This window comes from Vigna umbellata, chromosome 8 (genome assembly GCF_029865625.1).
Source record: "Vigna umbellata cultivar VRB3 chromosome 8, Vumbellata_1.0, whole genome shotgun sequence".
NCBI lineage: Eukaryota > Viridiplantae > Streptophyta > Magnoliopsida > Fabales > Fabaceae > Vigna > Vigna umbellata.
This window is the reverse complement of record NC_142172.1, coordinates 21,310,717-21,338,014: the sequence shown is the minus strand read 5'-3', so window position 1 is coordinate 21,338,014 and position 27,298 is coordinate 21,310,717. Positions and strand designations below refer to the sequence as shown.

The 27,298-nt window shown below is 37.3% G+C and overlaps 2 pseudogenes; one reads left to right on the top strand and one right to left on the bottom strand.

Moving 5' to 3' along the window:
* Positions 1–3,476: 3,476 nt before the first annotated feature.
* LOC148194247 (uncharacterized) lies at positions 3,477–14,236 on the bottom strand (annotated as a pseudogene).
* A 4,976-nt stretch (positions 14,237–19,212) lies between these two features.
* LOC148194246 (glyoxylase I 4-like) lies at positions 19,213–20,369 on the top strand (annotated as a pseudogene).
* The last annotated feature ends 6,929 nt before the right edge of the window (positions 20,370–27,298 follow it).

The following is a 27,298-nucleotide window of genomic DNA, read 5'->3' as shown; positions in this document are numbered from 1 at the left end:
AGAACTCATACCCCATTCCTGAGCAATACTGCTTCTGGGAATAATTGTCTAGATCATGAATTGTAAGATACCTTTCGGTACTCATGCACCTCAAACATCATGCTAAAAAATGAGTTAAACGAAGCAAGCATTATGCAAAGAAGAATTACCCTAACAATTAATGAAAGAAGCATATATAATCAAGAATCAATTCAATACATGAGAATTTAAAAAGGTTACATGATAACGGTTGAAAAACCATTATTTTTATACTTAAGTTTGACCTTAAAAACAACCTTTATGACTTAGAAACTAGCTTGAAATCATGCTTTTGCTTAAGTTTTGGAAATAAAAGAGTTGGATGGGTTTTATGCTTGATTTTCCTTGTTTTGACAGGAATTAATATGAATTGGATGAAAGAAGTTGAAGTAGCAAGGAGTTGGACTCGAGAAAGGAAGGAAAAGTTCACAAAAGAAGAACCGTTGCCACCGCTCAGCGCCATTTGCACCGCTCAGCGCCACTCTGGCTGATGAGTACACTATCTCACACTTAAGCGCTAACGCTGAGGGCCAATTCAGGTATCGTACCTACCGCTGAGCGGTATTTTTACCGCTGAGCGCCAGACTACGCTGTTGACTACACTGTTTCGTGCTTGAGCATCAACGCTGAGGGTCATTCTGAGTGCCGCACTTACAGCTGAGCGCCAAAACTACCGCTGAGCGTGATTAATTGGGCTTGGGCCATTTTTCTGAATTTTTAATAAACTATATAACGGTTTAGTCGACTTAGGGTTGAGATCTTTGGACAAAAACACGCGAAATTACACTTCTTCCACCCCTTGGAGGTGGATTTTGGATGCGGATGATAGGCGACGCTCCGAGGAGAAGACGAAACTTGAGAGATTTGGACTCCTCGAGGCATCCTTGACATCGATGCGCAGCGGAAAGAAGCAGAGGAAGCAAATGAAGCAGCGGAAACAACAAAAGAACTAAGAACCCTAGGTTTGGAGGTTTAATTGGTGAAAACCTAGGGTTTGAGGCAGAAGCGGATTTGAATGGTGGAGAAGTGATTTTAATCGGCGAGAGAGGTGAGGTTCTGCGATGACAATGTGGCTCGTGGTGGAGGAGCTCTCTCTCGAGAGTGAAGTAGATGAAGACTTCGCGAAATGAAGATGTGATGTTGTGTTGAGGGAACTCGCGAGGGAATAAGCTCGCGTGGTAGCAATGGCGTAAGCAATCCACGCGGCTGAGGCAGAGTGGAGGAGAAAATGGTTACGTGGATGTAAGAGAAATCTGAAGTGTCAATGGAAAATGGAAGATGAAGCGTGAATGGAAGGTGGCTAGAGGAGATCCTTTGGGATTCTCTAGCTTGACTTTCAAGGAATTAAATTCTGGAGTTCTCTCTACAGAAAGTTTAATTCATTATTCTCAAAAGTGCTAATACAAGAGAGGAGTTGGGTATTTATAGTATCCCATGCTCCTTAAGAGCTAAGCTATGAAAGATAAAAATACAAAAGAAGGACTACGTCAAGCAGGATTCCATCATACCCTCCCTCTTAAAAAAAGATTTGTCCTCAAATCTGACAATCGCCTTATGAAGAAGCTCCACACAATCTTTGGGAGCATGGCCATCTTGGAGTGGCCTTATTCTTTTATATCCACTTTTTCTTCCTCCTGGATCAAACACAAATCTGCAATAAACATCAAATATATTTTTAATTAATATCAATCCAAGAAAGAATTTTTCTATAAAAACAAGGAAATAAGGACTTCTAATATTTTGTTTTATCACATGCGAAAATTCTAGAAGTCCAAATTCAGTTTTGTCTTGAGTTATTTCTTTCCTAAACGATAAGAATAATTCAAGATTTGAATTGTCATATTTTGAAAAAGTTTGCATAGAATATGAGATGACAATTTGTTTGAAAGAGAAGTTAAAAATTGAAAAATAATCAATTATTGGAAAAGAAGTAAAGATTTGAAAACCTTCCCTTTTAGGTTCCATGGTCTTTGAAAGAATAGGATTTGTCATCAGTAACAATTTCTCCTTTTCTTTCTTCTCTCTTTCTTGCCTTTCTCTCTTTTCTTCTTCTTTTCTCTCTTCTTCTTTTCTTTTATCTTCTTCCCTTTCTTCCTTTTCTTCTTCTCTTCTTCTTCTCTCTTCTTCTCTTCTTAATTCCTCTCTTCTTCTCTCTTCTCTTTTCTCGTTTTCTTCTCTCTCTCTTCTCTTCTTTCCTTTCTTCCTTTTCTTCTCTCTCAATGTCTCATTCTCTTTTCTTATTCTTGATCTCTTTAAGTCTTGCCCCAAATTCTAATTCTCTACGAAGAAACCCATGATCTTTTAAACTCTCAAGAAATAATTTTCCATTATCAATGCAATCCCTAATTAGTTCCAGGTTTCTTTTAATACTTGAAGGCACAAACTTTCTTCTCATGCAAGCTTTTAAATCATGCCAATCACGTATGGAAGACTTTCTACCTTTCCTAACATGATATTGTCTTTCATCCCACCACTCACTTGCATGCTCTTCTAACTTAGAGAGATATATACTAAAGACATAATATTCACTCTCTCCATAAAACCAAGGATTTATTTTATCAATTTCTTTTTCCCAAGCTAGGTATGTTAATGCACCTATGTCTTTACCAAAGAATGGAAGATTCCTAGCTTGTTTAAACATTTCATCAACATTATCTAACCTAGAAGACCTAGATGAACTATAATAAGACATCTTTGTTTTTAAAAGTTTTCTTTGTGTGAAAGGTATACAAGATTCACACTTAGACAAGTCCCAGGTAAGAGAGGTGAGTCATGAAGACTGCTTAAGTACCAAGTCTTACCTTGCCAGAAATGTCTTAGGTTACTACTAGTTACCCTTTAAACAAAAATCACCTTTAAAATCAAAAAAACACAACTCACAAACAATCACAAACAATTAAGCACAATTAAATGACTAGACTCTCGGACTCTAATGTGATAAGGCTTAGAGTTTAATCCCTTTTAACCTAAATCACCCCTAAACGTAAGACACAAAAATTTAAACACAAACAAGAAAAGTTTTGCCAAGAGTTGAAAGAGCACCAAGGACTCTTCCAAGACACTTGGACTTTGAATGGCCTTTTACAATGAAATTAAGAAAACTAACAATAGAGCCTATTACAAAACGAGATGAACTCAAATCAATTACAAATAAAGACAGCTGCTACGGTCCTGGTCCACTTCTTGTGCTCAACGAATACACTCTAGTTGTTGTTAACCAGCCTTGGGTCTCCTAGCTTTTGTCTAATCTTACCTTTCACTCGGTCTTGTGCAACTGAGACATTGAATAATTCCTATTTGCTCTCAAACTGTTCCAAGTATTCTGCACAGTTAATTTTCAACCAAAATCAATAGGATATTCATTCAATATTATCACTTACATCACTTACAAGCTAAAACAGAATAACAATTCACAACAAAGGGTAAGTTAGACAACTTCCCTGTTTGAATGGTTGTTTCTAGCCTGTTCCAAGCTCCACACTAAGGTGTTGCTCAACTAATGATTCATTCACATCAGCTCTGCACACATAAATCTCAACAAAATCCAGCAAGTGCAAATGGACAGTGAACTAGATTCAGATTTGATGTAATTCAATGCAGAAACTAACCACCTAATTAATTCAACCACCAAGTCAAAACTGGAAATTAGGTGCTTTAATCACTTCCTAAAACTGGATGATGCATTGGCAATTAAAAACAAATTGATGCACAACTGATTATGACTAGAACAGCATTTTCAGAAAAATCAGTGAATTACACTGGGCAGAAACAATGGACCAAACTAGTCAAGAACAATGTACTAAACTAATTTAGAAATCAGTGGACCATGCTAATCAAATAAATGGACAAAGAGTAATGTGAGGCAAATCAGAAATTGGTAGTTTTAAAACAGTGTTGTTGCACTTCCAGAAATGCTCATAAAACAATCAGCACCTTATTTGCAATTCTTATGCATCTACCAAATTCCCATATGTCTTATCAAATAAGATTCAGCATTCACATTCCAAACAATTAATATACCAATGATTTCAGTAAACAACTTAAAATCTAAAATGAATGCAACAGAATGCAATAATCAGATTCAATGCAAGAAAACTTTCTCTCTTGGTCCAATGGTTTGCATTCCAGCTTAATCAATCTCACTTTCCTGCACAAGTAAACCGTCAGCACACAGTTAAGTAAAATTGATTCTCTCATACAAATGTGTCAAGGAAGTGGGCTAAGTCAGCCTTACTAAGCTCACAACACTGAGGTTTCTCTTTAAAAAGTTAAAGCACTCAAATAAAAGGTTTAAAAGAGAAATTTTCAGTTTAGGCCAGAAAATCCTGTGGATCACCACCACCTAATATGCTACCACTCACACTTACCTTCTTTCAAATCCTAAAAACCATAATAGAATCAGATTTCTCAATCAAGAAAAAATGGCTAGGATAAACAAGGTAAAGTGAAGGACAAAACAAATCACAAGGTAATGGAATGACAAAGACAGCAGAGCAACTGACTTGAGATCAGATTAATAAAGCAAAAGAAAAGATCCAATTATGATTCAGTAGAACATGATTAACATGTGATAGACAAAACTAGATAACCAACAAATGACAATCAAGAAACAAAGCTTTTGATCAAAGTGAGCACTCAAACTGAACCTATAATTGGCACTAGAACAGATTTTAAAAGCAAGAAATCAAAAACCACAGCAAGTTGAAACTGAAATCACATGCAGCGTCCAGAACTGAATTTTCAAAACTGTTAAATGGAATGCCACAAAGAAACCAGTGTATATGTTTAAATCTGAAGTTTGTTTTGAAATTGGTTTTAACTGGATTGTACAGGTCTGAAAAGCTTTTTACATTGAATATATCATCTTCATCTTTTTGTTTTTTTATTTTTTATTTTTTTTTATCACAAATCCTTGCTATTGCTACAATCCAGTCTTTGTGAAATGATCTAATTCACAAAAAAAAAATCAGCACTGCAGTTCCAACTTGTACTAAAAAATTGAACTTAAAAATTGGAGGTTTCAAAGATGAAATTGCACAAAGGCTGATATAACTCGAATTAAGCTATTGCATCATGTTTGAAACATCAAAACAAACTTGTTTTGCATTAAAATTGGATGCAGAACATAGTAATTCGAAAATTGAACTTGCAATAGCCAATTATGCAATCAAACAACTCAACCACACCACCAGTTTTAAGTTTTATGGAGTCAATTGACAAATTATTGATGAAAATGACTTTAAAACAACAATTTGAAGCTTAAACACGACACGAGGAAGTTAATGCAAGATTTCCAGCAAGATCTATATGCCAGTAGAGATTTAAAAACATAAAAAGGACTCAAGCAAAGCATGTGCAAATCGACCAACTGCTGCAACAATGTTAAGCTGTGTTCACAACGTGCTACTGATCTAGGCTATGCCTTTCATTGATCTTTCCAGTATGCACTGCTTTTTAACAACAGCTCAAAATCCAGAAATGAATGTAGCAAAAGAATTTGGACTAAAACAGTTTCAACTTTAAAAAATTAATTGGACTGGCCAATGGATATCTATCAACCAGCTCATTCATTTGAATGTGTCATTGCTTTTGTGGTTTGATAGAGTTTATACCAAGGCTCAAACACAATTTGACGATCAAATGTACAATTGAAATCAGTTTTAGGATAGATCAAAAACTGCACTAGTTTCAACCAATGCACATGACTATAGACACGACAGAATATGATGCTCAAATAAAATGACTCAAACAAAAATTTGGACCGATGAAAATGATGAACAATACTCAACGTAAAGCTGGCACACACAAATAGACTCAACCAGAACCTAATGAACAGATCAACACCAAAACACATGAATCTACACAAGACAGAGAAGGAATCATAATGAAAAACACGAATATTGAAGAGATTCAACAAAAATGAATAAGATCAAGACAGAATCGAAACAACTCGTGAATTTCATAACAACGCAAGAAACTTAAACTCAGATAAGAGACGCGAATCAATGGAGAGAGATACTTAGCTTGCGAAGCGCGGAGGAACCTGAGCTCTGATTACCACATGATAGGCGACACTCCGAGGAGAAGACGAAACTTGAGAGATTTGGACTCCTCGAGGCATCCTTGACATCGATGCGCAGTGGAAAGAAGCAGAGGAAGCAAATGAAGCAGCGGAAACAACAGAAGAACTAAGAACCCTAGGTTTGGAGGTTTAATCGGTGAAAACCTAGGGTTTGAGGCAAAAGTGATTTTAATCGGCGAGAGAGGTGAGGTTCTGCGATGACAATGTGGCTCGTGGTGGAGGAGCTCTCTCTCGAGAGTGAAGTAGATGAAGACTTCGCGAAATGAAGATGTGATGTTGTGCTGAGGGAACTCGCGAGGGAATAAGCTCGCGTGGTAGCGATGGCGTAAGCAATCCACGCAACTGAGGCAGAGTGGAGAAAAAAATGGTTACGTGGATGTAAGAGAAATCTGAAGTGTCAATGGAAAATGGAAGATGAAGCGTGAATGGAAGGTGGCTAGAGGAGATCCTTGGAGATTCGCTAGCTTGACTTTCAAGGAATTAAATTCTGGAGTTCTCTCTACAGAAAGTTTAATTCATTATTCTCAAAAGTGCTAATACAAGAGAGGAGTTGGGTATTTATAGTATCCCATGCTCCTTAAGAGCTAAGCTATGAAAGGTAAAAATACAAAAGGAGGACTACGTCAAGCAGGATTCCATCAGCGGAAGCTCCGATCTTCAACTTTTAGGGTTCTATCTTTCATTCTTTTCATTATTTTCATCTAGTTTCACCATGTCTATGGTGAACTAAACCTCCATTGTTGTTGGGGAAACGATGTAATCCTTTGAAACTCTCATGTATTGAATTGATTCTTGATTATATATGCTTTACTTTGTCAATTGTTAGGGTTTTTCATCTTTACTCTATGCATGCTTTGCTTAACTCATTCAATTGCATGATTATTGATTTTGTCGATATGGACATATACAGGGAAATCTAGAACTGGAGAAATTCTCCCGGAAGCAATATTACCTAGACATAGGAATAGGAGGATCGGTTGCCTTTCAGCTTCTGTGCGAATGTAATGCATGAATAATTGCTAGGGAGACAAGACATTGTAAACTAGTGATTAGGAGTAGGGTTTCTTCACCGAGACATCGAGTTTAAGGTAAATTAGAAAGTGGCATTAACATTAATGAAGAAAGATGAATTCACGAATACATGAGAGTGGATAGGATAAGTCGGAAACCCCAATAAGATCATCATTCCATATTTTACATCAATCACTTTTGCATCTTTCAATCCAATTGATCAAAACTTGCATTCATGTTTATTTTTCACAATTCAACCACAATGATTTTGTTTACAAGTCTAATTCAATCAAGAAATCACATAACTGTCTAAGGCGTGAGTCCATTGGGAAACGATACTTGGTCTTACCATTTATTATTACTTGATATGATTCGGTACACTTGCCGAAGTGTTAACAAGTTTTTGGCGCCATTGCCGGGGACTCGTGGTTTAACTATTATATTTGTGTGATTATTAATTAGCTTTGACTTTATTTTTATTTTTTGTTATCTTTTTATTTTTATCTTTTTATTTTTATCTTTTTATCTTTTCTATTTTTTTTTCTTTTTGTGCTAATAATTATTTCTAGGGTTTTGTTTTCTTGTGTATGCAGGATACAATTCGGACTAGGAGCAAGAAAACAACGAAACCTCTTCTTAAAGGATTGGACGAAAGTAGAAGGAGAAGGAGAATCCGAACATCTAGAGAATTATTTCCTTCTCCAGAGACTCTCCTACAATCCTCACCACAAAGATACAACCAGAATACTGAAGAGATGGCTGGAGAAAATAATGGTAGACATACTCTAGCGGATTACACCACTGTTGTTGGCCCTCATCATTTTAATAACATTGCTAGGCCGAAGGTCAATGCTGCAAACATGGAGGTGACACTACAAAAAAGAAGGGCATTACCGAAGGCCAAAAGCCCTCGGAAACAGCCCAAAACCGTCGGTAGAAGACATTTACAGACGGCTTATCGACGGCCAAAAAGCCCTCGGTAATTCTCTTGTCGCTAACATTTACCGAGGGCTTCTGCCCTTCCGTAATTTACCGAGGGCTTCTGCCCTTCGGTAATTTACCGAAGGGCAGAAGCCCTCGGTAAATTACCGAAGGGAAGAAGCCCTCGGTAAATGTTAACGAACGTGGGTATTTACCGAAGGCCTAAAGCCTTCGGTAATGAGCAAGCGATGGTATTTACCGAGGGGCAAAAGCCTTCGGTAAGTTCGAGGGATATGTTAGAGACATTTGTATATGAAACCAACAACAAACCTGCATAGAAATTTTCATACACAAACAGACCTGCATAACAATTTTCAAGCACATACAGACCTGCATAATGTGCATCTCAAAGATGCAATCATTGATCAATAATATCCACCATAGAACATCGATTAATGCATAGAACATGTATTTATATTAATAACATTTAAGAATGTAACATAATGATATTCTAACATCCAAATTATCCAACTGATCTAACATCCAAATGATGTAAACTCCAAATGTGATAATATCCAATTGTTTCTATAACTTGATTATAACAAAATGAATTCAATACTGTACATAGTTATCATCAGAATGATCTTCATCATCCTACTCCGGTATAGATGGTTGGACTGCTGTGGGTTGGACTGAATTGGGTTGGACTGATGAGGGCTGGACTGATGAGGGCTGCTGAGGGACAGCGGGTGACGAGGAGGGTTGTGGCTGGGTCGGAGGGATAACTAATTCATCCTGTGAAGTACCAGGCAACACTCTCATGACCAGGGCCTTGAAGTTTGTAAACTCTGCTATCAAATCAGTGATTTCCTGGTCACGTTGCTGCAGTGCCTGCGTGAGGCGGAGAACGACCTCGTCAGGAGTAGTGGTGGAAGAAGAAGGTTGGTGCTTCAGAGTGCCTCCTCTCGATGTTGTATAGTTTGCAGCAAGTTGTCCTGCACCGTACACTCGTCCCTTTATCTTCCCACCAACGATGTCGATCCAGCACTGTGTCCTACGGATGTTCAGATCTAACCTGTGAAAGTCTCGTAGAAAATTCTTCCTGTTGAAACATTAAAAGCAATGTTAGGGAATGATAGTATAACTTAAATGAAAAATTAGATGTAGGAATAGTAATAGTAATAGTGTTATTTGCTTACATGAGTCTTCCGAGATCTTTCATCAACGAATTGATTAGTGCCCTTCCTTACATGAGTCTGTGCAAAGACCTCATCAACATGGACCGCCCGTCCTAGAGCTTGTGCCTGTAACATAATTTAGAATTAGAACTGTACGTATGAAATAAATACATAACTTATATATGAAAGAAAAAGTTATGTAATGAAATTATGTAATGAAATTATACCATACGAATGGCATGCTCATGAATGGTGATCGACCCACCAGTATACAGGGTGCCACCCCTTTCAGACGCTCTGTTCCTCTTGGCTTTGGCACATTTATTGTGAAACTCTACTGTATTCCAATGAGCCAGTAAAGAGTTCCAAATTTGTTCACCCAGCCAGTAAGGGCGCTGTCCTGCATTGCGGGCATCCCTAAACATCTCTGACAGTCGATGAGATGCTTTCATGTGGAAATTTCTGTGTATCTGACTTTCATGTTCAGGTTTCCACTGCACCTTCATCTGTAACATTAAAGAGAACAAACATTGATTACAGAACATACTCAAATAAGAGGGACAATTAGTTAAATAGATTGTTCACCTGAAAGCGCTCCCAAAATGGCTTTTTGTCGTCATCAGGTATTGCTCCCCAAGTAGGCCATGGACTTAGAAACTGTTGCTTAATTGAACGTGTGATGGCCTGGGAAGCAACCCTAGATGGAATAAACCTGCAGGATAAAAGTCATTTGAATTACAATAGGGTTTAAACATCAAATTATATCAAGAGATTAAAAATTTACCCTTTACCATACGGCTCAATCCATGGTCGATCATGGAGGGGCGGGTCAAGACCTTCACCATCACCACTTGAATCTTGATCAGCAGATGGTGTGACAGTGTCAGAAGGCGGTAGAACAGATGAGGAAGGTATAGAAGTAGGGTCAGGGACAGGAGTGGGGGTTATAACCACAAGGGGAGGAGTGGGGGTTATAACCACAGGGGGAGGAGTGGGGGTTATAATTACAGGAGGAGGAAGAGGGTCTGTTGCAGGGGTAGGAGTAGGGTCTACAGTAGGTGTAGGAGGCTGTACTGTAGGGGTAGGAGGAGGCCCCACAGATGATGTACTGCCGGCAGCAGTGGTAGGTAGTCTAGCAAGCACCCTAAGTACATACTTTGGTGCCTGTCGTTGCCTCTTTTTAGGCCTTGCTACCCCCTTTCCTTTATCAGGACGTTCTGAACCTTGTCCTGTCATTACTGCATTGAAATGGTTACAAATAAAGCGAAAAAATAGAAATGATTAACTAAGCATCAATGGTTTTTAAAGTAAATGTATAAATAATTGCATACAACTTTTAACATGGTATTTTAGATAACTCTATTGAAATGATAGTTCAATTTGCTACAATGGATGTCCAACATTCAATCGTCATCATCATGATCTTCATCTTCATCTTCTTCTTCATCATCGTCTTTATCATCATCATCTTCGTCTTCTTCTTCGTCGTCGTCATCATCATCATCATCTTCTTGTTCGTCTTCTTCTTCTTCTTCTTCTTCTTCTTCTTCTTCCTCTTCTTCTTGTTCTTCATCACCTTGTATTGTTGCTTGTAATTCATCTCCATCACCATCAGGGTCGACCAATGCGGTTATACGTTCAACTTCAATAACTTCTTGTGGTTGTGACATTTGGTCAAGTTGGTAGGCAACATCTTCCTCAACCTCATTTGAGTCAATGCGACCTCTAGGCTTGGTTTGTATTGCTACGGCCCAACCACGCTTGTCAATATTGCGGAATGGTGGATATGGCACATAATAAACCTGTCTGACATTAGTTGGTAGAATGAAAGGATCAAACGGTCCATATCTTAATCTCTAGTTGAGTTCGACAATATTAAAGTGTGGATCGACTCTAGTACCAACTCTAGAAGGATCAAACCATTCACAATAAAAAAGTACCACTCTGTTTGGAGAAGTAGTGCTGTTGTACTCTAACTCATATATTTTATGAATGATGCCGTAGAAATCATCATAACAACCCTCTGTTAGGCCCTTCACATACACACCACGATTTGATGTTTTCTTTCCTTTAGAACATTCATGTGTATGGAATTTGTAACCATTGGTGAAGTAAGTGTGCCATTCTTTGACACATCTCATTGGCCAATTCGAGAGATGTCTTAACTCTTGAACTGTGGGAGTTAACGCCTGATTAAAAACCTACAAAGGTACTAACAAAATTATAAAAGCAAGAGTCAAATTAACCTTGCTCTAAATGTACGAAAAATTACGGACCTGATTTCTAAACCAATGGGGAAACTCTGAGTGTATTCTAGCAGAAGTATTTCCTTCTGCGACTTGCTCAGCCACAACAAATGAGCTGGTACAAATGAAATTCATTAGTGTATAACAATTAAACCGTTTGAAAGATAAGAGATGGATGATGACATACTCAAGGTACGGCTTTACTTCACTGCAATTGATCAAGACATGGACATGAGCAGAGTTGAATTCAGCATCAGTTAACCAATGAGTGAATTCTTTCCCTACGTGACGGCCTGATTGTCGGAACACTGATAATGCACCTTCACGTGGTTCAACTTGCCATTGCATTTCATTTCTGACATGAGTGGGGGACAACATGAAGTTTTTGAAATAATGTGAACAAAAATACGTTGTCTCTCTGTGCAAGTAAGCTGCACAAATTGAGCCTTCTACTCTAGCTTTATTTTTAACTGAACGTCTGGATTCTCCCATAAACCTTTCAAATGGATACATCCACCTGTATTGCACAGGTCCCCCAAGCCAAGCTTCATATGCAAGATGAATTGGAATATGCTCCATTGAATCAAAGAATGCAGGAGGGAATATTCTTTCTAATTTGCAGAGAATAATTGGGATATTTTCATCCATCTTTTTAAGGGAATTCTCCTTTAGTGTCGTGCAACACATATCTTTAAAGAAGTTACTGATCTCTATCAGTGGATTTAACACGTGCATTGGCAAGCAACTGAACGCAAGAGGGATTAAAGTCTCCATGAATACATGACAATCATGACTCTTCAACCCTTGAATAGTACCTTTCTGAACATTGGCACATCTGGACAAGTTAGAAGCATATCCATCTGGCATTCTAAGCTCCTTGATCCATCCACACACTATTCTTGCCTCGTCTTTTGAAATGGTGTAATTTGCTTTTGATTTAAATAATCGGCCGTTACCTTGCGCCTTCAACTCTAAGTCTTTTCGTCCACAATACAAAGGAAAATCTTTTCTTGCTTTCTCATTATCTTTTGTTTTACCTATAACATTCATAACTGTGTTGAAGACATTGTCAAAGAAATTCTTTTCTGTGTGCATGACATCGAGGTTGTGTCTTAGCAAGTTGTCTTTCCAATAGGGAAGTTCCCAGAATATGCTTCTTTTAGTCCAATTATGCCATTCTCCAAACCCTTCTATCCTATTCTGACCAGATTCAGTGACTTTTGGATAGTCTTTCACTCTTCTCCAAACGTGTGATCCACTCAACTTGGGCGGGGGCATATCCGTTTCAACTTGCCCTTTGCGAAATGCCTTTTTGTTTCTTCTAAAGGGGTGATCAATGGGCAAGAACCGTCGATGGCAGTCAAACCAACTACTTTTTCGACCATAACTCAATTGGAATGACTTTGGATGTTCCATGCAATATGGACAAGCTAATCGACCATGCGTGCTCCAACCAGATAACATGCCATACACTGGGAAGTCATTAATAGTCCACATCAAGTTTGCTTCCTTGAAACGTCATACGTCCAAACACCATTCCATAACTTCTTCAAATCATCAATCAAAGGCTCCAAATAAACATCAATCAATGATTTGGGATTAGATGGACCTGGTATTATACACGATAGAAACATGTAAGGCTTTGTCATACACATCTCAGGTGGTAGATTGTATGGGGTAACTATCACGGGCCAGCATGAATATGGTGATGCAGACGCCTGAATGTACGGGGTAAACCCATCAGAGCATAGACCAAGTCTAACGTTACGTGGTTCGCTAGCAAAGGATGGATGTTTACGATTGAAGTGCTTTCAAGCTTCACCATCAAGAGGATGACGCAAAAATCCCGGAGTTTTGTTACCATCATGCCATGTCATGTGTTGTGATGTTTGCATTGAAGTAAACAATCTTTGTAATCTTGGAATTATAGGCAAGTAGAACATGGACTTTATTGGAATTGGTTTTTTTTGCCTCCGTCCAACATGCATTGTATGATATCGAGGCGAGCCACAAAACTTGCATTCAACCAACAATGCATCATTTTTGCCACTGTCATTGTCAAAGAATAACATACATCCATTAACACAACAATCAATCTTCTTGACATCCAATCCCAACTTTGAAACACATTTTTTGGCTTGGTAATAATTCTTCGGCATGAAATTGTTTGGTGGTGTCAAATCTAACATTAATTTTGTATAGAAGTCCACTGCTTCAATGGGAACGTTCCAATTAGATTTGCCAGCCATGAGTCTAATGCACACTGACAATTTTGACTCAGATGAACCTTGAAATATAGGTAGATTTGCCTCTGTAAGTAAATTGTAAAACCTCTGCGTCGTTTCATTTGGAGGCTCTTCATCATGACTATCGTCTGCTTCTTCAGCATGGTGACAAAGAGCATTGTCGACCATCTCTTGCATATAGGCAAATTGATCTATCTCAGATGTATGTATAATAGTATTCGAACCTGATGCAAGCCGTTTTACAGCTGCAGTGGAGGTCGAAGGAATTTCTTCACCATGAAATGTCCAGACCGTGTAATTAGGCATGAACCCTTTTTGGTAAAGGTGAACTTTGACGACTTCATCTTTCAAAATCCTTGTACATTCGCACTTCATGCATGGACATCGAATCCCTCCATCAAGGGCATAATATTGACATCGTCGGGCCGTCTCCACGAACTCCTCAACTTCGATGACAAAAGATTCCTTCAGACCTCTCCTTCCACTATAACAACGGTCGTACATCCATCCACGATGGTTGGGAAAATGGGCCATGTTCTGTGACAAGCCAAAGAAATCAAAACTTAGCCAAAACAGCAACACTCCATGTGACATAAGTAATAAACCTAGTACTACTCAAGTCGAACATGGAAGGCAATTTGAACACTATTGTCATAGGCATTCAATAAGGGCATGCAAAGAGAAGTCCTCAGTATTGAAATGCCTTAGACATACTAAGGGGCTGTGTATTAAAGTTGGAGGAGACAACTTATAACTACTGAAGTTCTCTTGTCTAGAGTACCTCCAAATATTTTGTAGGTTCTAAGTGTTTAGTGTATTTTTACCCATCTCATTGCTTTGAGAATGTGTGTAGTACCATAGGTTTTTAAATGACAACTTAACTTAATGAAGTTATAGCCTAACAAATGAAAGACAATGTAAATGAACATACCATATAGACATCAACATAATTTAGGCAATAAAATATCTATAAAAGAATGGATATATACTATAATTTGTGGTTTATGGAATTCTTTGCTTTTGAATAGTTTACTAGGTCCATTTCACTACTCTACACATGTTAGGATGTTCACATTAGTTAAAATAAGGTTACATTAGGTCTAATTTTAGGTTTAAGTAACCAAATTTAATGGATTTTTGTTGTTTTTGTAGTGTGAGTTTCTAATTAGCTACGTTTTACCATTCTAAATTTGTTAGGACAACTTCTTATAAGTTTCTTAGGCTAGTTTAGTGCAGTTTGCAAATTCTAACCATTGTAGTGCATTTTTAGTAGTCATTTTGAAGAACAAAAAGTTGTATTGGGTGTCTATTTTCGTGCATCTCGATTTTGTGCTATTTGGCAATTTAAACAAGTCCTAATTGTTGTTTTAAACTTGTTACAAAATTCAAATTGAAGCCAGATTCATCTATGTGCAATTTGCATATTCAAACCTCATTTTGTAGTGAAATTGGGAACTAAAAGGGTGAATCTGCTATACAGTTTCGTTTTCAACCCAATTAGAGTTCAAACAAGTTTAAATTGATGAATTGAAGTTGCTGAAAGTATTATCAAAGAGTCAGAATCACTTATGCACGAATTCACTTTTAGAACCACCAATCTTGGATCAATTTTTTGGTGTAGAGTTCAAAAAATTTAAGTGCTGTTTTGATGAAGTTGGTGTAAAATTCAATTTTGCTTGGACCAAAACATGTTTCAGTATTTCTTGCTTCTTCATCTGTTGAAGAACCTTTCTTAGAATCCATTTGAGTGCCTACTTGTTTTGTACACCTATTTCTATTAGTTTTAAGCTTGTTGGCATGTAAAAATTGACCAATTAAAGTCAGATTTTGGTGTTGTCCTTGTACATTTCTGGTCCAGTTTTTGATCTGCTTTGGTGCTAATTTATGTGTGAAATAGTGGTGCTCTAAACACTTTGATGTGCAGTCCAGTTTTTTCACATTTTCCAACTAAGGTGGCATCTTAAGAAGTGAAGAAGGACCAGAATTTGTCAATTCAAACAGTGAAGAGGTGCATCTTCTATTAGTCAAGAGAAGAGGATTTTAGAGAGAAGGAAGAATGGTAAGATGGAGAATGCTGCAAAATCAATCTTAGAAATCAGCTTGGAAGTAGATAGGCTTGCAGGGAAAAAATAGTGTTGTGGTTGAAGGGGATGTGAGTTATTACTGAATCAATTGCTTACACTAGATGGTATAATGGTTGAAAGGGATGTGAAATTAAAGAGGAAAATTCAAGTCATGCCAAATACTGAGATGCATTTTACTGAATTTTGTTTATCACTGTATCTCAAATTACATTTGTTTAAGCACTTGTAGTTCTAATGTTGGTGAAAAATTAATTTTGAAGTTAAAAAGAGTTCAAAACTATGTTGAAACTCTGGATTAGCTGAAGATTAAGAATTCCTTGCTTGGTAGCAATGGACATCATGCACCATTGAGAATGTGTGTAGTACCATAAATAGTTTAAGGTACTTTTATCCTTCTAGTGAATTGAAAGGGGCTGTCAATTTTTCAGTTCTAGGTTCTTGTCGTAGCTTGAGTTTCTAATTGGCTGGGTTCTAGGTTCTAACTCTAAAAACTCTTACATATTTGACAATCAAATTCAAACAATTCAAAACAAATTTTCACAAAACTCAATGTATACAGTATCATAAACTCCATTCAACATAACTTAACATTGAAACTGGACATTCACAACATTTTATAACAACATAAAATTCATGAAACAAGAATGAAAATAACATATCACATATAATCATGCAATTTCAGTTTAGGTGATCATACCTTCGCCTTTGTTATCCTTTATTGATCAAGTCTTCTTTGTAGACTCTCTTCCTCCCCTTCTGGCCATAATTCCTTTAAAAACTCACCTAAGACATCAAATACAAGTGTATTTAAGGTTATTCATTAGATTTTGTTCCATTAATTTAATAAGCATAGCAACAGTTTAAGCATTAGCTAATAGTATCCAAAAAGGAATAACAATAACCAACTAAAACATCACCAAACAAATTTAGCATACTGCACCAGAATTCAACAAACCAAATTCTTTGAATTTTGACAACTTTTGGCCAAAGAAATTAATCAAACAGTAGCTTCAACAATGTCCTTATGAATACATATGTCTAGTTTCACTAAATACAAATAAGAAAACAAAGTCCTTGAGTGTGACAAGTTACAGTGTGTAGTCTTTAACTTAGATGTATATATAATGATATTTTGTAATTGAATTATCCTTACACTAACACAAAAAAATGTCTTTGACATCAAATGATCTATAAATAAAAACAATAAACATAAAAAATGTGTAATGATACTTTTGTAAATAAGTGAAACGATTTTACATCATATCATTTATGGACTGACATAAACAAGATAATTTAGGTCAAATTGTTCAATTACATCCACATTTCTCTCCTTATTTTCATTTCTGAAAAAGCATGTTCAAATGCTCTTCCAACTTAGGACTTCATCTCTGGTGAATGGTGGTCATTTGATGGTATCTTTTGAACAAGTCTTCTCGTTCATTGATGGATGGGAAGTATTTCTACCCAATTGGTTTCATCATTGAGATTTGTATACTAAAGTTTCTATTTGTATTTGTAACTTGAAACGTAAACATAAAAAAAGAAGAAAAACTCTAAACACTTAGAATACTTATATGATTCAAGTCACTAAGAAAAGATTGAATCTAATGAATGTCAGCAGTAACAACAATTAAACCCTTTTACTTTGCCTCGGTACTGCTCCGATAAATAGCTTTTTGTTTTTGTGAAGACCAAGACACAAGATTGTTCACAAAATATACACAATACCCAATTATGGACTTCCTATAATCCAAGTCAGACGCCCAATCAGAATAAGAGAAGCCAAATAGGTTGAATATGGTGGTTTGAGAAAGTACAGCCCATCATGAGTGATAGTTCCTTCAACATATCTCAAAATCCTTTTTACAACTTTCCAAGGATGATTTTGAGGATCATGCATAAATTGGCAAATTTTGTTAATTGAAAAGGATAATTGTGGTTTGGTAATACTAATATATTGTAAAGAACCAATATTAGATTTATAAAAAGAAGGATCAAAAACAGATGCAAAAACCTTTGGTAGTGAGCTTTAAACCAGAAATCATACGACTGGGTTGAGGCTTAGAATTATCCATCTTTGCTCGATGGAGGATATCCTGAATATAGTATTTTAAAGAGAGAATAAGTCCTCCATCAAGGATGGAGAATATGTCTACCATCAATCATTATTTTGATTGATCTACATTTTAATTAACTAAGAGTAAAAAAAAGGTTGTGAGTGAAATGAAGTTTGAATGCACTATATTCAGTGCAACTTACTTATAAGGTTATGGGTATTAGGTATAGGACAGAGATATCAGTGTCCATGTAGGACAGGCTTACCTTCTATAGGTCTACTTCAATCATATGACTGAAACTTGGGACCTCATTTCACGCCTACTGTATATGTCACTAAAGAATACCTTTGATTGTTTGTTTGTTTTGACCGTAATAGAATGGAATCGTTTGTAATCAAACTTTATAAATAGGTGCAGTAAAAAGGGAAAAAATATATCGGTACTATATATCTAACAATGGAATTCACACGGTACTCTTCTCTTAGAAATCAATCTCAACATTATAGCACCATAAAGAACATACAATTATTTTCATAACCAAATCACAAAAACACATACATATGAACTTAACTCAAATCAATAACCAATCCGAACATGTAAAGTTACTTCCATCATGAGGCTTGTTTGAATCCTCTATGATGTAGCCTTTTTTTTCTTTAATATTAAATTGAAAATATTTTGTATGTTTTTACAAGGGTTAAGATTAGATACATCTTCAGAAACGAAATTCAAAGTCAGAGTTCTAATTCTAACCCACTTGTCACTTGTCATAATGCAAAATTCTTCCTTCCCAACTCTAATATTCGATCAAACTTTTCAAAAAGCCTTTACTCTGATCCTACTTTCCTGCCTCCTATAACACCTTTAGAATTTAAATCAGTATATATATATATATATATATATATATATATATATATATATATACACACATAAATTGGAGTCATGGAAAGCTCAATTTCTTTGTAACAACCCCACTTGGATAATCATGCTGATGTTAACATCAGATACAGTGTTGCAGTCACTGAATTTGTTCCAGGAACTTGTTCTCCAAACATTATTTTCCACTATGTTAGGAACTTGAAATTGAATTATATACCATGTTGGACAACACAAAGGAAGAAATTATAGTTGTTCAACTGATAGACTGATTTTGGAACATTTGTTGTTCTTTTTGCATGGTTAGAGAAATCATTTTTACCCAGTAGAGATATAGAGTGGTACTTTTTTGGACCTCGGGATAGGAAATACCCGATTGAGTTTAGAACAAATAGAGAAACTCCTGCAGGCTACTGGAAGTCCACTGGAAAAGATACGAAGGTGTACTATAAAGGCATAGCTCCTCAAGGAATCAGAACTGATTGGGTAATGCATGAGTATTGCCTTGATGACAAAGAGTGTGAAGACACCACTGGATTACAAGTATGTGTGTATATATATATCTTTTATATCTTTCTTTATGACACATTTATTAAGTTATCAATATCACATTATCATCTTTTCTTATGTAACCTTTCTATCACATAATATTACTTCAGTATCTCACATAGTTATCATTTTCACCTCTGTCTATCTCTCATAGTGTGTGCACACAGGCATTTGTATTCAAAATATGTAACTATTAGCCCATCAAGTAAAGCTCTCAATGCCCACTCATATTCAAAAGTGATTAAAATAAGACAAAAGAACAATAACCCTGTAGCCACGGCAGACCTATTATACAAAACCAGTAGCAATTCAAATGTAAGATACATTAAAATAATATTTAAAGAAAGTTGATAAAGTCATTCTTTGCACTATCAGAACATTCTCGGCTTCTTCCAATCAGGAGGCCAGGATCATTGGATTTTGACGGAGCATGGTAATTCAATTCACTAAATTTTTCAAACTCTGATACCCAACCAAACAAATTTTCTCAGTTGAACAAAAATGTCAAAAAAACGAATCAAACTTTTTTATGTTATTTTCTTCTTGGGTAAATTCTCCTAACTCTGTTCCTTCTTGGTCATCGTTGTACAGGCTATTCGGATATGGAATTGGAATTCACTTGCTTCAAGTAGAGGACCCCAACAACATTCCAAGAAAGAAAGAAATTAATCCGAAAGATCATCACATATCATTCCAGGCAAGGTTTCAGTGTGAAATGAAATTTGTTTCATACCATTACTTGAAATTAATTGCAGTGTGTTTGACAAAATGACTGAACCAAAAGGAAACTGACATGGTTTGTTTGGTTTTTGTGATGAATGAAAACAGTGTGAAAGCATGGGAGCAGTGAAGAAGAAGCTTGAGGAAATGGAGATAGAATACGCGCGTGGAACAGTGGAAGAAGGCGGGATCAAAGTGGATCAGTTGTTTTTTCATGACCCAGATGGGTTCATGATTGAGATATGCAACTGTGATATCCTTCCCGTGATTCCCTTACCAAGTGACATGGTTAGGTCATGCTCTAGAATGAACCTTCAGATGCTTCAACAGAGACAGACACACCAAATTGTGAAACAGGACTCAGCTTTAATGTTATCTTGAGTATTTCGCTAGTTATGCTTATTGAAATTGGCTTTTTAGGTGTACCAGTAGCTTTTTACTCTGATCCAGTATTTGTTATCAGTTTTCATAATCAACAGATATTAGCTTGCTTTATTTTAAAATGGCTATTTCTAAAAAATGCATTAGCAATCAAAATTACTACTTTGAACAATATTTTCTATAAAAAATCATATTGCACAAACTAATTCTGAGCATACATTGAACGAAGTCAGAACACATTCTTCTTAGCTTTTATAGTTCATCAATCAAAATGACAACTTACCTCGACGGTAGCCCCTTCAATAGCCTCTGAAGCGGTAGTGGAAGACCTTGACACAAAGCGACACTCCCCTGGTTGCGCCGCGTCGTCTACGCCGCCTCCTCGAATATCCTCCCTCGACAATGGTAGCCTTCAACTGAACCACCCACCACCTTCCTCAGCTCAGAACACTGCAAAACGCTACAAGAAAAAAGGTTCCACCACTGACGCGTAATCGAAAACAGTAACAGGAAAAGAAAATGAGATGGGAGAATGGGAGACTTCACCTATAATGGAGGACTGGGGAAGAAGCGTATCCAAATTGTGGTTATGGTGGGAAGCAGTCTGCACACGCGACACAGTCAGTTCGTCGACGGAGGTAGGGCACAGAATCTCAATATTGGGGAAGAAGGAGTTTTCGCGAAATGAGGGGAGGGAAATATGTCACTTTCTAATTTCATATACATCATTATCTTACCGACGGTCGTTTGCCTTCGGTAATCACTCCTGTCCATTACAGACGGCCATTATCCTTCAGTAAAGTGATACTGGACAAGCCTTCGGAAAAGCCTTCGGTAAACTACATTTACCGAAGGCCACAAGGCCTTCGGTAATGCTTCGCCGGTAATAATTGTTTTTCTTGTAGTGTGAAACCGGCGTTGATACAATTGGTGAAGAGAAACCAATTTAATGGACTGTCACATGAAAGTCCATATGAGCATCTAACCACATTCAACGATATTTACAACATTGTAAAGATCAATGATGTGCCAGATGATGCTATAAAGCTTAGTTTGTTTCCTTTCTCATTGGGAGGCAATGCTAAGCTATGATTGAATTCTTTCCCGGAGGATAGCTTTACTGAATGGGAAACCGTGGTTTCAAAGTTTCTAAACAAGTACTTCCCACAATCAAAAATCAACAAAGAGAAGCAAGAAATTTCTTCTTTTAGACAAGGCATGGAGGAGACGTTAGGTCAAGCATGGGATAGGTACAAGAGTTTGTTGTGAAAGACACCCACTCATAGCTTTGATGAAGCAACAATAGTCATTCTTTTCCTTGGAGGTCTTGGTTCACAAATCAAATTGATGCTAGATGTCTCAGCTGGAGGTAATATCAAATGCAAGACTCCAGAGGAAGCTTTTGAATTGATAGACAACATGGCTACTAATGACAACAAGATGCATAGTGAAAGAGGAGCTCCAAATCAACAGAAGGGAGTCCTACAATTGCAATCTCAAGATGCCTTGCTTGCACAAAATAAAATCATAACTCAACAGTTGGAGAATTTAACAAAGACACTCGCTCAGTTGCCAAAGGAGCTAAAGAACGTTTCACAGGTTCAACAAAAACTCTGTGAATTGTGTGGTGGTGACCATATCAATGGTCAATGTGCTTTTCCGGTGGAGGCTCTAAAAGATGTCAATTTTATGGCCAATCAATTTCAAAATCAATTTCAATACCGCCAAGGGAACTTCAACCAAGGGTGGAAACCTCACCCAAGCATGGGTCAAGGTCAGAATGGACAACCTGGACAAGTTAATAGACCACAACAACAACCATCATTATGACAATAAGTATCTACGTTAAATGAGAGATCAACAAAGCTTGAAGGAACTCTTCAACAATTTATTCAGGTGACCATCTCCAACCACAAGAGCACTGAAGCTGCAATTAGAAATCTGGAGATACAGGTTGGCCAAATGGCTAAAAAGTTGGAAGCTATGTCTGACAGGAGTTTTGAGGCTAATACTGAGGTTAACCCTAAGGAAGAGTGTAAAGCTATTGTGAGTACATGTGATGAGAGGGTGGACGAAAAGAAAGAGAGAGTTGAATTAGAAAAGAGAGACGAAAAAGAAGAGAGAAAAGGTGAGGATGAGAGAAAAGAGAAAGAAAAGAAGAGGGGAGAGAAAAATTGTGAGAAAACTGAAAGAGTTCTTCCTTATCCTAAGGGGAGTGAAAAATTTCATAAAGAGAGACAACATAAGCGTTTTAAAGAGATCTTCAAGCAATTGGAGATTGAAATACCTTTGACCGAGGCACTATAACAAATTCCTGGTTATGCAAAGCACATGAAGCAAATCCTCGCAAAGAAGAGATATCTAGAAGAGGAAACTAGTGATGAACAGGGAGATTGCAGAGCTATTTTGGAGAAATCACTTCCTCCAAAAGTGAAAGATCCAGAAAGTTTTACTATTCCTTGCGTCATTGGGAAGGAGAATATAAGGAAGGCCTTAATTGATTTAGGGTCAAGTATTAATTTGATGCCCTTATCTATGCTCGAAAGGATTGGTGATTTTGAAGTCAATCCAACCAAGGTGACTTTGCTCATGGTGAATGGATCCTCCAAGAAACCCTATGGTGTAGTGGAAGATGTTGTGGTTTGTATAGAGCAACTTAAATTCCTTGTGGACTTTGTGGTGATGGAGATGGAGGAAGATGAGAAGATTCCAATTATTCTTGGAAGGCCGTTTATGAAAACAACAAAAGTAATCATCAATGTGGATGATGGGTTGATAGTGCTTCAAGACCAAGAAGAAAAGGTGATCTTTAATGTCTTCAAAGATGAGCAACAGATTCAAGAGAAGGAGACTAATCACAAAGTTGCATGTAAGGATGCATCAGTGACTAGCCCTAAAGTTGCAAAGCCGGTCACCAAAGGTAAAAATTGTTTCTTGTCACAGGTTAGAGAAGAAGAAAAAGATGGAAAAGGAAGGATGGTTCATGGTGACTTGATGGATGCACAATTCAAATTTGGCACACCAATAAGATTCAAGAACAAGTTGTGGATTGTGAAAGATTTCAAAGAGAATGGAGCGATAGAGATTGAAGCTCCATATTCAAGGAGAGTCAAGAAGGTGGACCGAAAGCAATTGATGAGTTGGTGTGATGAAAGCAAGAAGAACACCAACATTAAAGAGGAAACTTGAGTTTTATTGGGTCAAGCTAATGACGTTAAAAGAGCACTTGCTGGGAGGCACCCTAGTGATTTGAGAACATTAATTTCTTTGAATTTATTTATTTTGGTGATGTAATTTGAAACTTTGGAACATTGTTATATTTGGGTTTAGCATCTACTAATGGATGCTAGGTTGATAAGTATTTACTGAAGGATACTCAGAAGGTACACCTACTGAAGGGTGATGGTAAGATATGCCCCTACTGATGGGTGTTGGAAGATTTTGGGTCAGGCTCGTCACGTTAAACAAGCGCTACCTAGGAGGCAACCCAGTTGATTGAAGTTGTTTTTGTTTGTTTGATTTGGTTTTGTTCTAGGTGCATTATAGGGTTTGATTGTTGAAGGTTTGAGTGGTGTGACAGACTAAGTGAGTTGAAAAATTGAGGGTTGAAGTTGAGAGGCATTGGTAAAGGACGCTTAGGGAAAGCTAGGAAGAAGGAGAATGAGTATCGCTCTTACCGCTCAGCGGAACCTACCGTTGAGGGTGAGCGCTGCAGATTTGTCTTTTTGGGTTTTAAAAAGTTGGGCTCAGCGGGATTAGGCCCATTATGTCTTTTTCTAACCCTAGGGCATGTCTAGGCCGCCACTTTCAGATTCCATTTTTCCCAAGCACTCTCAAACACTCTCCAAAGAGTTCTCTCCACTTTTCCTTTCATCCCCCTTCACAAAACCTCTCTTTCAACCATTTTTGCATCAAGTTTCCATCCAAGTTTGGGGTTGTGTGAAAGCATTGTTGTTAGGGGCTGATTTCTTCACATTCCTAGAGCATTCTACACATACTTAGCATCTCCACCCAAGTAAGTACATGTATTTTACATTCTAGGGTTTTTGAAAGCATAAATTGGTATAACATGGCTGTCTAAGCATGATTCTTGAATGATTTTGAATTTTATGCATGATTATATGAATTAATCACTATTTGGACCAATTAAATTGTTTGATTTGGGACTGGAACTAGGAAGAATGCATGTGGGAGGAGATGAGAAGCATTTTTTGGGCAATTTTGGCAAATCTGCAGAAACGCCGCTCAGCTAATGACAACATTATGGCAGCTTTGACCTTTGCTGAGTGTTTTACTTATAACTTTTTGCACAGAACTCCAAATGAATTGATTCTTTTTTTTTGGAAACTAGACTCAAAGGGCTTTCATTTGGATATTTTTATGTATTTTTTGGACAACTGGGATAGATGCAGTTTAAGTTTCAAAATCGTCCCAGTTTACTACCAGAAAAAAATGATAGCTGGAAAAAAAAAACAAGACAAGTACGGAAAGCATTAAACAGCAAGGAAATAACAAAGGATCAAAACCAAGAAACTTAGCTCTTTGAAGAACCAAGGCTCTGAAACCAAATGATGGCAATGCTCCAACTAGGACAAGCCAAATCTAGAAGCAACCAAGACATGTAAAGATGCTCACGGTTTTGATGATAGTTTGCGGAATGGTGGTGGATGAAGATAGAAGGCTCACAGTTTTCGTGAGTTGTATGGTGAGGGAAGATGTGTTTAAGGGTTCTCTAAGAGAGGTTGGGCCAACTCTTGAAGGAAGGTGGCTAAAGGAGGCCACTTGGGTTGCTTGATGACAAATTTATGAACGCCGAGAAACGGCGCCACAAACTTGTTTAACCCTCGGCAAGTATGACCGAATCGTATCAAGTAATAAACTCGGTAAGACCAAGTATCGTTCTCCCAAAGGACTCACGGCCTAGTTAGTTATATGATTTGTTGATTATTTAAGACTTGTGGACAATTGATTATAGGTTTCAAATGCAAAAGACAGTAATTAAACATGTATGCATGAATTTGATCAATGGAAAAGAGGAATACAAACACTTTAATGAATTAGATGGATGAGTATGTTGTTGGGGTTATCAATTTCATCTTATCCACTCTCATATACTTTTAGGAATTCATCATTCTTTTCATCAATTGCTAATGCCATTCTCTAAATCCCCTTGCAAGAAGGCCTATCCTTAATTACGAGTTCATACAATTCCTAGCATCCATAATAATTAATTCTGAAGTGCAGAAGCTTAACGGCAACCAACCCTCATATTCCTATGTCTAGGCAATATGCTATTGGGAGAATTTCCCTGGATCTATAATTCCCCGTACGTTCTCATATCGACAAAATCAATAATCATGGCATTGAACGAGTTAAACAATGCAAGCTTTAAGCAAAGAGGAAAAACCCTAACTAATGATGAAAGAAAGCATGTATCTTAAAATAAGATGTTAAAACACAAATTCCATATATGAGAGTTTCACAAGACTACATTGATTCCCCAACAACAATACAAGGTTTAGTTCACCATATTCATGGTGAAACTAGATGAACAATAATGAAAGAATGAAAGATAGAACCCTAGAAGGATGAGTAGGTAGCCTCAGCATCCAAGATCTTCCTCCAAGGGGTGGAAAAGAGAGTGTTTGCTTCGTCTCTAGCCAAAGATACAAACCCTAGGAAGACCTAAAGCTTATATACTATTCGTAATATTACAAAAAATTAGGCCCAAGCCAAAAATAGTGCCGCTCAGCGGTAAACTATCGCTCAACGGTAAGTGCGTGAGATTGATTCTTCCCCTCAGTGTCATTTTCACCCCTCAACAGAGCCAACGTGGGTTTCTGAGTGCCGCTCAGCGGTAGTTGCGACTTCTATTTTTGCACTTTTTGAATTCTTTTCTGATTCCATATCTATCCTTCTTCACTTCTTTCACCAAATTCACCTTAAAACCTGCATAAAACACTGAAATCAAGCATAAACCTGTCCAGCTCTCTTATTTCCAAAAATATGAACAAAAACATGATTCCAAGCTAGTTTCTAAGTGTTAAAGGTTGCTTTTAGTATCAGTTTTAAGCACAAAAATAACAGTTTTTCAACTGTTATCATTGCTCAAGCCTAGGGTGACCTTAAAAGAGTAGTATGGCACAAAAATGGCAGCATAACTTTACTCTAAATCAAAGGTGGTTACATGATGGAGAGCACCTCTATTTATAGGCCAAGGTGTCTCAAAATGGGTGAAACTTTAACCTAAAAGATCCACCTTGGTTGTCTTGGAGAGCAAGGAGAAATCCTCTCTAATAGGAGGGAGACAAGTGGCAAAAATCCTCTCAAATGAGAGAGTGACATGTGGCCACTACCTATGGAAAAACTCTCCATTCCTAGAATGACACATAGCCACTAACTAGGAGGAAAACTCTCCAATGGGAAGCTTCCACATGTTTAAAACGAAATTCCTCTCCCTTGTTCTCCAAGCTTAGCCAAAATGTTGACCCCTTAGTCAACACACCCATTTTGGAGGTCCAAGCATAGTCAACTTTGGGCCTTGACCCTTTGTTGACTTGTTTGGTCAAAATCCTATTCTATTTGGCCTAAAATACAAGGCCCAATTGAAATGCTACACTACTAGGCCCATAATACCGAGCCCAAATAAAATCTAGACTACTTAGCTCATAATACAAAGCCCAAATAAAATATAGACTACTTGGCCCAAAATACAAGGCCCAAAATTATTCTTACTCTACTAAATCTTCATGATGACTTAAGATGGCCCAAACGAAAGAGTCTAGGCCCATCTTCCATAGATGCCTCCAACACTTCATTAATGTCCTAGGTTATGGCAAGGGGTATGTCATCATCCCCTCCCTCTTGAAAAGGATTTTGCCTCAAATCTTCAACATGGCCTAAAGGCAACTTCATTTTATTCATAATCT